At 35.3% G+C, this 14515-nt stretch overlaps 1 protein-coding gene across 3 annotated transcripts in view; it reads right to left on the reverse strand.

Annotated features, from left to right (window-relative positions):
- The window catches only part of Ccdc146 (coiled-coil domain containing 146), a 143887-nt gene that overhangs the window by 54124 nt on the left and 75248 nt on the right, over positions 1–14515 (reverse strand). Inside the window, exon 2 of one of the 3 annotated variants that reach the window (XM_047561033.1) lies at positions 4603–4734. The exons of the other annotated variants lie outside the window; for them this stretch is intronic. The gene's annotated coding sequence lies outside the window, so the exon portion shown is untranslated. The remainder of the gene's footprint in view (positions 1–4602; positions 4735–14515) is intronic. 3 annotated transcript variants of the gene reach the window in all.

Here is a 14515-nt window from a genome sequence, read left to right on the forward strand (position 1 = left end):
TGGTTTTTTGAGATTGGCTTATCTCACCTAGCATGATATTCTACAATTTCATCCATTTGCCTGCAAATGCCATAATTTTATCATTCTTTACGGCTGAGTAATATTCCATTATATATATATATATATATATATATATATATATATATATATAACAGTTTCTTTATTCATTCATCAATTGAAGGGCATCTAGGTTGTTTCCACAATCTGGCTATTGTGAACTGAGCAGCTATGAACATTGATGTGACTGTATCTCTGTAGTACGCTGATTTTAAGTCCTTTGGGTATAGGCCAAGGAGTGGGATAGCTGGGTCAAATGGTGGTTCCATTCCAAGTTTTCTAAGGAATCTCCATACTGCTTTCCATAGTGGCTGCACTAATTTGCAGCCCCACCAGCAATGTATGAGTGTACCTTTCTCCCCACATCCTCGCCAACACCCGTTGTTGCTTGTATTCTTGATAATCGCCATTCTAATTGGGGTGAGATGGAATCTTAGGGTGGTTTTGATTTGCATTTCTCTTATTACTAGAGATGCTGAACATTTTTTCATATGTTTGTTGATTGCTTGTAGATCTTCTGTGAAGTGTCTGTTCATTTCCTTAGCCCATTTGTTGGTTGGGTTATTTGCATTCTTGGTGTAGAGTTTTTTGAGTTCTTTATAGATTCTGGAGATTAGTGCTCTATCTGAAGTAGATTGGCAAAGATTTTCTCCCACTCTGTAGGCTCTTTCTTCGCATTGCTGATAATTTCCTTTGCTGAGAGAAAGCTTTTTAGTTTGAATCTATCGCAGTTATTTATTCTTGCTTTTATTTCTTGTGCTATGGGAGTCCTGTTAAGGAAGTCTGGTCCTAAGCTGACATGTTGAAGATCTGGACCTACTTTTTCTTCTATAATCTGCAGGGTCTCTGGTCTGATTCCAAGGTCCTTAATCCACTTTGAGTTTAGTTTCGTGCATGGTGAGAGATATGGGTTTAGTTTCATTCTGTTGCATGTGGTTTTCCAGTTTTCCCAGCACCATTTGTTGAAGAGGCTATCTTTTCTCCATTGCATATTTTTGGCCCCTTTGTCTAGTATGAGAAAATTGTATTTATTTGGGTTTGTGTCCGTGTCCTCTATTCTGTACCATTGATCTACCTTTCTATTTTGGTACCAATACTATGCCATTTTTGTTACTATTGCTTTGTAGTAGAGTTGAAGATCTGGTATTGCCATATCCCCTGCTTTGCTCTTTCTGCTAAGGATTGCTTTAGCTATTCTGGGTTTCTTATTCTTCCAGATGAATTTCATAAATGCTTGCTCTATTTCTGTAAGGTACGACATTGGGATTTGAATTGGAATTGCATTGAATCTGTATAGCACTTTTTGGTAGTATGGTCATTTTGACAATATTAATTCTGCCTATCCAAGAACATGGGAGATCTTTCCATCTTCTAAGGTTTTCTTTAATTTCTTTCTTTAGTGTTCTGTAGTTCTCAATGTAGAGGTCTTTCACCTCTTTTGTGAGATTGATTCCCAAGTATTTTATTTTTTTTGAGGCTATTGTGAATGGGGTAGTTTTCCTAACTTCTCTTTCTGAAGATTCATCACTTATGTATAAAAATGCCTTAGATTTATGTGCTACTTTACTGAATTCACTTATGAGTTCTAAAAGTTTTCTGGTGGAATTTCCTGGTTCCTCTAAGTATATAATCATATCATCAGCAAATAGGGATAGTTTGGGTTCTTCTTTTCCTACTCATATCCCTTTAATTTCTTTGGTCTGCCTAATTGCTCTGGCTAGAGTTTCAAGGACGATATTGAATCGAAGTGGTGAAGGAGGGCATCCCAGACTTGTTCCAGATTTTAGGGGGAGTGCTTTCAGTTTTTCACCATTTAGAATGATATTAGCCATGGGCTTAGCATAGATGGCCTTTACAATGTTAAGGAATGTTCCCACTATCCCTATTTTTTCTAGTGTTTTGAGCATGAAGGGATGCTGTATTTTATCGAATGCTTTTTCTGCATCTATTGAAATAATCATGTGATTCTTGACTTTAAGTCTATTGATATGGTGAATGACATTTATTGATTTCCTGATGTTGAACCACCCTTGCATCCCTGGGATGAAACCCATTTGATCACGGTGCACTATCTTTTTAATATGTTTTTGTATGCGATTTGCTAAGATTTTGTGAAGAATTTTTACGTCGATGCTCATTAAGAATATTGGTCTGAAATTTTCTTTCCTCTATGTATCTTTGTCTGGTTTAGGTATCTGGGTAATATTGGCTTCATAGAATGAGTTTGGGAGGGTTCCCTCCTCTTCTATTTCAGGGAATACTTTGAGAAGTATTGGAAGGAGCTCTTCTCTAAAGGTTTTGTAGAACTCAGCTGAGAACCCATCTGGTCCTGGACTTTTCTTTGTTGGTAGGCTTTTGGTGACTTCTTCTGTTTCATTACTTGAAATTGGTCTATTTAAATTGTGTATGTCCTCCTTGTTCAGTTTAGGCAATTCATATGTCTCTAGAAACCTGTTGATGTCTTCGAAATTTTCTATTTTGTTGGAGTATAGATTTTCAAAATAGCTTCTAATTATGTTTTGTATTTCAGTCGTGTCTGTTGTGATATTTCCTTGTTCATTCCGAATTTTAGTGATTTGGGTTTTCTCTCATCTTCTCTTTGTTAGTGTGGCTAAAGGTTTATCAATTTTGTTTATTTTTTTGATGAACCTATTATTTATTTTGTCAATTTTTTGTATTGTTTCTTTTGTTTCAATTTCATTGATTTCAGCTCTGAGTTTAACTACTTCCTGTCTCCTACTACTTTTGGTGTTGGTCTGTTCTTCTTTTTCTAGCGCTTTGAGCTATAGAGTTAGGTCGTTTATTTGTTGAGTTTTACTTCTTTTATTGAATGTGCTCCATAAAATAAATTTTCCTCTAAGTACTGCTTTCATAGTGTCCCAGAGATTTTGATATGATGTTTCTTTGTTCTCATTTACCTCTAAGAATTTTTAAATTTCCTTCCTAATATCTTGCCAGTCTTTCTTTATTCTTGTTTTCTTTCCTGACCCTCCCTTTAAAGATTGTGTTCACAAGAATTTGACCCTTATCACCCCCTTTTTTAAAATTACTTACTTTCCCTAGGATCTCTTATTTACTCTCATGGTCTGAACTACCAACTATATGCTGATGATTCCCAAACAGAAGGGTTTGTAGGATAAATGTCCTAGAACAAGTTAGATAGGACTTTATTTGGACAGGCACCATGTAAGACCCTTCTAGGGTCTTCTAGGCCCAACACCTTCTAGGCCCAATGCCAGTGACCATTTGTTAGAGGGAAATTTGTATTATGAGGCATTTTAGCTACAGATTCTATTGAATTACATATTGTCAGATAGTTTCATAGAATGAACAATCCATAATGTGCCGTGCATATATCCTTGTCATTTCTTATTGAGACTTTGGCAGTAGCCAACTTCCCTGGCTTTAGGTCTTGTCCTCCTTGAGACTGTTCCATGTACTACCAGCAGACTACTCTATCCAAACACAATATTCATCTTGCTTTAAACTCTTCAAAGGGTCCCATCCCTTCAAGAGGAAGCCTAGGTTCCTTGACGTTGTCTACAAAAGGTCTTCCTTATCCAGCAGCTTCCTTCCTCTCCACACTGTCTCCACCCTCTCCAATCTCCCATGACCATTTCAGCTCTGTAATATCAACTGCAGTTCCTGTGGAGGGTAAAATAATGCAACCCCAAAGATGTCCATGCCTAATCCCTGGAACCTGTGGATGTGTTATTCTACAGGGCAAACAGGTTTCTATAGATGTGATTAAGAGTGTGGATATTGTGTGCTATCTGGAAGGGTCCAATCTAATCACATGAGTCATTAGAAGCAGATAAATTTTTCTTGGTTTTGAATGTGGAAGAACGTTGTCATGAGTCAAGGAATGTAAGTGGTCTCTGGAGACTGAAAAGACAAAGAGTCTGAAGTTCCCCTAGAGCTTCCATTAAAGAATGCAGCCCTGGCCACACGCTGATGGACAACTGACCTACAAAGTCATAAGATGATAAAATTGAGTTTAAGTCACTAGATTTGTTGTGATTTGTTATGGAGGCAATAGAAAATCAGCTGTCTCCAAACCATATCATATATTTGCAGATTATATGCCTTCACCTGCAACTTCTTTCTTTTTTTACTTGGAACACTTAGTCTTCCTTCAAAGTATCTCAGTGGTCACTATCTGTGGTTCCTTCAGGTGAAACCACCAGGGAGAATTAATTTCTTTTGGTTTTTGTATTTTGAGATACATTTGTTATTGTAGACACTGTACATTATTATCAACATTTTAAAATGTGTTTATGGCCATTCACTGTTTGATAGGAAACTTGCTGTATTCATCTTCGAGGTCTAGCATGCAGTTTGGTCTTTTGTAAATTCTCATTAAACTTGTTCATTTAAACTTGTAACTAGGGATATACTTGGAAGAATGCATATTTATTCAGTCACTTTGATTCCAACTAATCTGTCACTAAAGGTAAATGTAAAGGAGGAATAAAGCAAAGTATTTTGGACACAACATGGGTTTAGATGAGCAGAGAATTTGCTGCACAAAACTGGTTGTCTTACCCGAAGCTTCTCCTTTCCTTTCTGTGTGGTTGGCAAGGTTCACAGGATGAGTAGAGAGATCTGGGACTGTTCTTTTGCCACAGCTGTCTGGTTCCTTCTTTGGTGGCCTGCCACAGGAATGTGAGGGGGAGACTAGAGGAGGCAAACAGGACCTCCCAAGAGTTAAGGTATCAAATGCAATGGACATTGTGAATTAACAATGCAGGTGCCAAGCTATATGTATAACTTCAAAGTTAAGTTACAAAAATTTAAAATGTACAAATAACTAAAGCATGCTGAAGCACATACATGTCAATGAGTGTCATTCCTTTAAAAACATAGTTGTCCTTTTGAAACTGCAATTATTTGGATCTTTAACAATTATTTAACCCTTATTTAAAATATCTCTGCCTTCAAAGATCCTGGCTTGTTTTCGGCAGGAAATGAGCCAGACTTAAACCCAGATGCCTCTTTAAGAACTTTCAAAGGGTGAACTAGTGATTAAAAGCAAAGAATCTAAGAGGACCAAAACCACAAAGGGCATTCACGTGAGGATCAGAACAAAACTGGGGTCAGGAAACAGCAAGGTTAAAACAAATGGAATGACTAAAGTCACAGCAGAGGAACCAGAAAAGTTGGGGTGAAGGCCAGATGCTGCATGGGTCCCAGAAATTCTGTTGATGTGACTCCAACCAATCACTCTTAGTCCTTCACATGCAGGGCGCCTCTACCTCCATGCACATGTCAAGGACTGGAGTGGGTTTAGGCAGTGAGAAACCTAAAATGGAACTTGGGCCATCTCTCATGCAAGGGTCACAACTGTGTGAAGAAGATGTGCACAGCAGTCATTTATTCATTTCACTGTGTTGATCACAGATTAAAGCCACTGCCCTGACAGTCTGGAGGGGCTGTCACTGTAAACCTGAGTGAACCCAGAGACAGCAGGTTGGTGCTCTTAGCCTAGCAGCTTTCCATGCTGCTGAGTGGCTTAGGCACCCAGCTTTCAGAACCCCTCTTGTGTCTAGCAGTCAGTGTACCCCAGTTCTAGGTTGTAACAGCTTTAGTTCGGGGATATAGGTGCTCCCTACTTTCAGGTTTTGAAGATACATCGGTCCATGGTGATCCTCCCAGTATTTATCAGTAACAATGTATTTAGCATGGAGGTGACCAGGAGTGCCCGACACTTCCCTCCTAGCAGGCAGCCTGTGAGGATAATGATGCCTTGCCTTTAACTGCTGCACAGAAGTGGTCTTTAAAAAAAAGAACAAAAACTGAAAGTTGCAACTTCAGCTTCTGCATTGATACCATAAAATGGAACTTGAGAACAGAAATGGAAATGTTTGATTTCCACTCACGCTAATTCTCTTTTAGGGGGGTTTTAAATCCTAACAGCATATTCGGTTCAGCCATTGACTTTTTGTTAAATTCATTCCCAAGTATTTTTCTTTTTGAAGCTATTGTAAATAAAAATTTCCCTCAATTTCATATTTTAGATAATTTATTGCTCGTGTATAGAAGCCATTCAATTTATTCACTAAAATTATTACCACATATATAGAGGCTTAAATGAAACAAAAGATGCCATCAAAAGCCTACCATCCAACAAAAGTCCAGGACCAGTTTCTCAGCCCAGTTCTACAAGACCTTCAAAAAGAAGAACTAACACCAATCCTCCTCAAATTATTCCATGAAACAGAAAAGGAAGGAATCCTTCTGAACTCATTCTATGAAGCTTGTGTTACCCTAATACCTAGACCAGACAAAGACACATCAAGGAAAGAACACTTCAGACCAATATCCCTGATGAACATAAATGCAAAAATTCTTAATAAAATTCTGGCAAATCACATACAAAAACATATTAGAAAGATAGTGCACCATGATCAAGTGGGGTTCATATAGAAACCAATAAACGTAATTCATCACATCAATAGACTTAAAGACAAGAATCATATGATCATCTCAATAGATGCAGAGAAAGTATTTGACAAAATTCAGCAGCCCTTCATTTCCAAAACACTAGAAAAACTAGGGATAGTGGGAATACACCTTAACATTGTAAAAACTATCTATGCTAAGCCCAAGGCCAACATCATTCTAAATGGAGAAAACTTGAAAACATTCCCTCTCAAACCTAGAACAAGGGAGGGAAGTCCTCTTTCACCACTCTTATTCAACAAAGTCCTGAAAACTGTAGCCAGAATAATTAGATGAAAGGAATATGAGTAGGAAGAGAAGAACTCAAACTGTCACTATTTGCTAATGACTTGGTTCTGTATTTAGAAGATCTAAAAAATTCCACCAGAAAACTTCTAGAACTCATAAATGTTTTCTGCAAAATAGCAGGATATAAAATCAACACCCATAAATCTAATGCATTTTTATACATCAGTGATAAATCCTCTGAAAGAGAAATCAGGAAAACTACCCCGTTCACAATAACTTCAAAAATAAAATAAAATACTTGTGAATCAATCCAACAAAATGGGTGAAAGACCTCTACAATGAAAACTAGAGAAGACTAAAGAAAGAAGTTAAAGAAGACCTTAGAAGATGGAAAGATCTCTCATGTTCTTGGATAGGCTGAATTAATACTGTCAAGATGGTCATACTACCAAAAGCACTTTACAGATTTAATGCCATTCCTATTAAAATCCCAATGTCATTCTTCATAGAAATAGAAAAAGCAATCATGAAATTCATTTGGAAAAATAAGAGACCCAGAATAGCGAAAGCAATCCTTAGTGAGAAAAGTGAAGCAGGAGGTATCACAATACCAGATCTTAAACTACACTAGAGAGCTATAGTAAAACAAACAGCATGGCAATGGCACCAAAACAGACATGTAGACCAATGGTACAGAATAGAAGACAGAGATAAACCCACATAAATACAGTTATCTCATACTAGACAAAGGTGCCCAAAACACACATTGGAGAAAAGATAGCCTGTTCAATAAATGGTCCTGGGAAAACTGGAACTCCATAGGTAGCAGAATGAAATTAAACCCTTGTTTTTCACCCTGCACAAAACTCAACTCAAAGTGAATCAAGGACATAGGCATTAGACCAGAGACTCTGTGGCTAACTGAAGGAAAAGTGGGCCCAAATCTTCATTATGTCAGCTTAGAAACTGACTTCCTTAACAGGACTCCTAAAGCACAAGAAATAAAATCAAAAGAATCAATAAATGGGATGGGATCAAACTAAAAAGCTTCTTCACTGCAAAGGAAACAAGAACATGAACAGAGAACCTACAGAATGGGAGAAAATCTTTACCACACACACATCAGATACAGCATTAATCTCTAGTATATATAAAGTACTCAAAAAACTGAACACCAAAAAAGCAAATAACCCAATCAATAAATGCACTAAGGAACTGAAAAGATACTTCACAGAAGATATACAATTGATCAACAAATATATGAAAAAAATTTTAACATCTCTAGCAATTAGAGAAATGCAAATTAAAACTACTCTATGATTTCATCTCATTATAGTCAGAACAGCAATTATCAAGAATGCAAGCAACAATAAGTGTTGGTGAGGTTGTGGGGGAAAAGGTACACTCATACATTGCTGGTGAGACTGCAAATTGGGGCAACCACTCTGGAAAGCAGTATGGATATTCCTTAAAAAACTTGGAATGGAACTACTGTTTGACCCAGCTATCCCACTCCTCAGTTTATACCCAAAGGACTTAAAATCAGCATACTACAGTAATGCAGCCACATCAATGTTTATAGCAGCTCAATTCACAATAGCTAAACTATGGAACCAACCTAGATGCCCTTCAACAGATGAATGGATAAAGAAAATGTGGTATACATACACAATGGAATATTACTCAGCTTTAAAGAAGAATGAAATTATGGCATTTTATCTTAGCTCTTTCACTGCTGTGACTAAATGATCTGACCAGAACAATTTTAAAGGAGGAAAATTTTATTTGAGGGCTCACAGTTTCAGAGGTCTCAATCCATAAACAGCTGGCTCCATTCCTCAGGGTTCAAGGTGATGCTGAACATTATGGCAGAAGAGTGTGGCAGGGGGAACAGCTTACATTATCAGAAAGCAGAGAGAGAGAGAGATTCTACTCTCCAGATACAAAATATATACCCCATAGCCACGCCCCAATTCCCACCTCCTCCAGTCATACCCTACACTTCAATTAATCCCATCAGGGATTAATTCACTGATTGGGTTAAGACTCTTACAACCCAATCATTTCTCCTCTGAACCTTCCTACATTGTCTCAACGTGTGAGCTTTTGAGGGACAACACACATCCAAACCATAACACATTTGCTGGTAAATGGGTAGAGTTGGAGAATTTCATGCTAAGCAAAATAAGCCAAACCCAAAAAACCAAAGGCTGAATGTTTTCTCTGATATGCAGATGCTAATTCACAATTGGTTGGGGGGTGGCGCACTAGGGAAGAATAAAGTTACTTTAGGTTAGGTAGAGGGAAGTGAAGGGAGGGGAAGGGGTATGGGGATAAGAAGGATAGATATTATTACCTCATGGTACATATATGACTACATGACTGATGTGATCCTACCATATGTATAATCAGAAAAATGAGACATTATACTCCATTTATGTATGATCTATCAAATGCATAAGTACATTCTACTGTCATCTATAACTAATTAGGACAAAATTTAAAAAATTAAAAACTCAGTCACAGAAGCAACATCAACAGCCTGAAAGGTGTGTATCTGTGCCTGTGTGTGAGCAAAGGGAAAAGGACATCAAGCTGATACTGACTGTGGGAGATTTATGAATTGATTTGTAGTATGTGAATTATACACTCCCCATACCATTTAGAGTGGAATATTAAGAGCCTCTGAATAGAACACTCATCAAATATTTTCTCCTGAAAGTTTGCTTTCCAGGGATAATTCAACATGATATACCTGTCCAAAGATATATAACTAAGCCCATGGTTACTTGATACAAATAACTTTAGTATATAGGTAGGCTAAACTTAAGAATCAGAAAGATTAAAATTCCTGAGTAATGCCGAAAATTTGATGCCTGAAATATTTGAGTACCAACAAATACTTCTTAGTGAGCAAGATAATAGAATTCTAAAATAACTCATTGAGTATTATACATCTAAACCTGTCGTATTCAGCATCTTTTAGTTTATAAACGAATATGAACTAGTTGGCTGCCTTATAAATTTCTTTTAATACTGCAATTCACATGTAACAGAAAATAGTTATTACCCATGGCAATTACACAACAGATTATCCTGTAATTTTCTCAGAAAAGGGTGGGATATTCAGAAATTAGTATTTTTCCAAGAAATTTATTTTTTATGGTAGAGACATGAATGGTTCTTTAGCTTATCTTAATTTCTGAAAAAGCAGGGAAAACCATATAATATCTCTAATATAATGTAAAACTTTTTTACTCAATACCAACTTTCATACTCAAGCAAAGTAGAAACAAAAAAATTTTTAAATAGATTTACCAAACACATCTCCAAGCACAGCTGTTTCTAGTTCACTAAGTTGACTATTACAAAATATTTTAATGTGTTTTCTGGCAAACACAAATAGCTTCATTTCATGGAAATGCCACATTTCCAGTTATTACTGAGTGGTTATAACTGTTTAAGGATATATAAACATTTTTACAGATTTCTATATCATGAAAAGGCATTTAAATCTTTAAAAATACATAAGAGGGACCTTGATCCATGTCATATTAGTATATTTTGCACCAGAGATCACAAATTAGTAGCAGTTTTCAGCAGATGTTTTCAGCATGCACTGTTTTTTTTAAATTAAAAAATTCATTATCAACATTTAAAAATTCATAGCTTCAATTTAAAAATTGTTCCACTTGAGGACACTAGGTTCATATTCCAACATTGTAATCATCAAGTGGTATTTAACACAAATTGACTTTTACAGGTACCAAAAGAGGCTGCTTCTTATTGCTCTACTCATCCGATGTCTACACCATATACTAAGACCTAGTCTGTTTTCACTTATCTATGTTATTTTATGGACTTTATAAGCATTTGAGATTGGGTCTGTGTTAGCTAGTTAGCTAGAAAAATATCATTCAACTGATTGAAAGAATGACTCCATTTCTAAAACTCTAGGGTAAACTTTTCACACATCTTAATCCTCTGGTTAGTATGTTCTGCCTTGCTTATCTCCACATCTACCTGAGCTTAAGGCTGTATGACTGCATCAGCTGAAGTTTTGGATTTAATGCATTAACACTTTAGGATTTCCTTGCTGTTTTTCCATAAATTTATTCAAAGGATTATAAACATAAGTCTGATGCTTTGTTAATTTAAATATTGAATAACTATTTATATTGAAATATTTTGCTACTTGGATATTGACATGTATTTTCAATTCAATAAAAATATACCATGGAACAACAACAACAACAACAAGAACAAATAGCTACAAGAGATTAATTAGAAAGACGCTGTGAGCAAAGGTGTGGGTCAAGCTAAATTTTGTTGGTGCTGAAAAACAGGAAACACAGGTGAAATAGAGGACTTTGCCTTATCTACAAACATCCTTGCAGCTAATGATCTCTTCGGTACTACACTTTATAAACTGACAGAAAAATAAATTATAATTTTTAAGGGAAGTGCAGATAAATTCTGAATAACTACACCCAGAAGTTATTATTTTAGAAGATATTTGAGCCAAAAAAGGAAGTGGAAAACCAGTCATATAGTCAAATGATAAAATCATTTCCAGGCAAGACAAGCACCAGCAAACTGGGGATCCTCAGAGGGGTGTTATGGGGATGAAAATAACTTATTCAAAAACTGCACAAGTTCTTGACTTCTGTTAAGATGGAAGACAGACAGTTTCATTAAGGTAGGGACTATGTCCACTTTTTTCACCATTATATCCCCTCAGTTCAGCCCATGTAGAACTCACAAATATTTGAACAATAAGACTACACACAAGTACCTGGGAAATAGAAGTCATTCCATAAATATTTACTAAATGAATGAAAAATTCAAGAAATGAACGATTCAACAAATATTTATCATATAAATGCATAAAAAGTACAGATTAATAATTCACCTCTTGTATCTCTTTAAATAAAATATCAACCACTACTTTTCTTTATTGAGATCGCTATATATCTACCATGTATTATTTTAGGTGCTTTATGTGTTATCTCATTTAATCCTCACAACACCACTATGAAATGGTCATTATAATTCAAAACTTGTAGAAATAAAATGAATTTCATGATGGTTAGGAAACTTGAGCAAGGTCACAAAGCTGGCCAGAGGCTTGCAGGGATTTGACCACAATTCTATTCCATTACTCAATTTTAAGTGAGTTCAAGATACCCGGAAATGAGTTTTTAAGATTTTACTGATGGCATGGAGACAGCATTAAACACATTTAGAGAACTTTAGTAGTTCAGTTTGGCAGGCATAAGAGATCATTTGGGGATAGATGATGTTCATACGAGAACAGTACGTCAAATTAACATTGGATATTAAGGGCAGGGGGAAGAAGATGTGTTAACTAATTTTACTTAGAGTATGAAACGAAGAGATACTAGTCAAAATTAACTTTTTAAAAAGAGGAGGTATTATATAATAGTATAAGTATAAAAATAATAATTATAAGAAAAGCACAAACCTTCCTAAATTCCAGGAGCTATACTATGAATAAAGAAAGACCTTCACAAATATAAAGGATTAACCTTTAGAGTTGTATAGGAGAGGGAGGGAACAGGGCAGAGGAGCTAGGGATAGAAGCTAGAATTCTTTGAACAGACTTTATTTATGAGCATACTTTATTATGATCTATAATACTATTAACACTGTATAAAACTAAAAAGCAAATGTGAAAATTTGGAAACAAAATAAATGAAACATAACTGTGTATCAAGTTGGTATATCACTTCACAGAGAGGAACCATTCCAATTTTACTTTAAATCTTATATAGGGGGGCTGGGGTTGTAGCTCAGTGGTAGAGCACTTGCCTAGCATGTGTGAGGCACTGGGTTTGATCCTCAGCACCACATAAAAATAAACAAAATAAAGATATACTATCCATCTATAACTATAAATTTTTTTTTAAAAAATCAGAAAACCTGTAAAAACCATCATTTTCCTGACAATTTTTTTTAAATTTTGCATTTTGCAAATTTTTTTAATTTTGCATTTTAAGACTGCATTTTGATTCATTGTACACAAATGGGGTACATCATTTTGTTTCTATGGTTATACATGATGTAGATTCATACCATTCATGTAATCATACATGTACATAGGGTAATGATGTCTATCTCATTTCATTTTTCATAACCCCCTGAAACTGCTTTCTATAATCACATCATTGGTGGTGGCATTATTCTGAAAAAGTTATGTGTCCAATATGGAATAAAGAGAATGAGTAATTTTCTTAGTGTCATTGAAAACCAGGATTTTAATGTGTACAAAAGAAACACATATATAATATTAAAGAGTTTAAGTAAATTTGCTGTGTCATTGACTTTGAATTGGCAGTTTCAAAAGGTATTTTATTTTTTAAAAATTATTTCCCAGTTCTGTTAATTAAAAAGATATAGTATAATGAGCACTCCAGCAATAATTAGTACTTCTAGCCCCCAGATTCTAGTCTCCAAGTACCATTCTCCACTAAAAGAAACAGGGCTCTTTAGAATAAGTGGCTGGTTCCAGGTTTGGAGCATGGAAGCAAATGAGCTTTGAACCTCTTGTCACACCAGAAAGCAAAACAGCTAGCAAAGACAACCAGAAATGGGTCAGGTTGACTGTCAAAGATAATAACCTCAAATGGCTGGAATAAATAAGTTTAAATATGCAAGTTCATAATATGTAAACGGGTGGCAGGGGACTCACCTCTAGAGGAGATTAATCAATTAAGAATTTTGAAAACAGAAAAATCAAGGGAATGAATCAAACATTTAACATGCTTTTCCTGCAAGAACTCTGTCTGTGGGCAATCAAATAGATGATAGGAAGTGTCTCTTTTCAGAGGGGTTCTAATTAATAAATGAAAAAGAAATCATAGCATTAAAAGATTGTCATTTTGTACTCCCCAATCAATTAATGGATCTAGACAAGGATCATCAATGGTGGGAGACATCACCAAAGGGGAGATGACTAGCATATTTGCTTTTTGATGAAAGTTCATGGCATCACCTAAAAAGCATACTTGCAAAAAAAATTACAAAGTAAGAAATTTAAATGTGACCTGGATCAAGACTATGAAATAAGCATCCATGAATGTAAAGGAAATACAGAATGAAGTAAGCAAAATCTAGACTAGGAAAACATAGGGGAAATTGATCCAATTTTTTTAAATAAAAATTTCTACTATACTACTCTGTCTCCTGTTATGTAGGCTAAAAGGAGAATTCCTATTATAATAAAAAATAAGAAAAGGTGCTCACAGGACATGATTCAGGAAATGTTTACCAAGGTACTTAGATAAGAAAATAATATACACATGTGGGAAAGGAAGACAAATGGCCACTATTTGTGCCTGCATGAAAAATATAAAATAATTAATATTATAGTGCACTATGATGACCATATATAACACACACAAAAATACAGCTCTCCTATTTGATAAAAATAGCAAGTTTGAAAACAAAGAAAAAATTTCATTCACAACAGCAAAGGGTAAGATAAAAATATGGAAGTAAACACAACATGAAATGTGAGATTTGTATAAAGAAAACTACAAAAGCATATAGGAAATCATACAAAAAAATTTGAACAAATATCCCAGGATAACAAAAAATACTTTGATAGAAGTCAATTTTCTCAAATTAATCACTAGGATTTGGGGAACATAAAAATAATTGCAAGGAGCAGTGGAATAATAAGTTGAGATTTTGAAATAAAAAGTAATGTGTGAATTTTCCTTTTCAGATTTAAGATGTATTGTAG

The sequence above is a fragment of the Sciurus carolinensis genome, chromosome 8, assembly GCF_902686445.1.
Source record: "Sciurus carolinensis chromosome 8, mSciCar1.2, whole genome shotgun sequence".
In the NCBI taxonomy this organism is placed as follows: domain Eukaryota; kingdom Metazoa; phylum Chordata; class Mammalia; order Rodentia; family Sciuridae; genus Sciurus; species Sciurus carolinensis.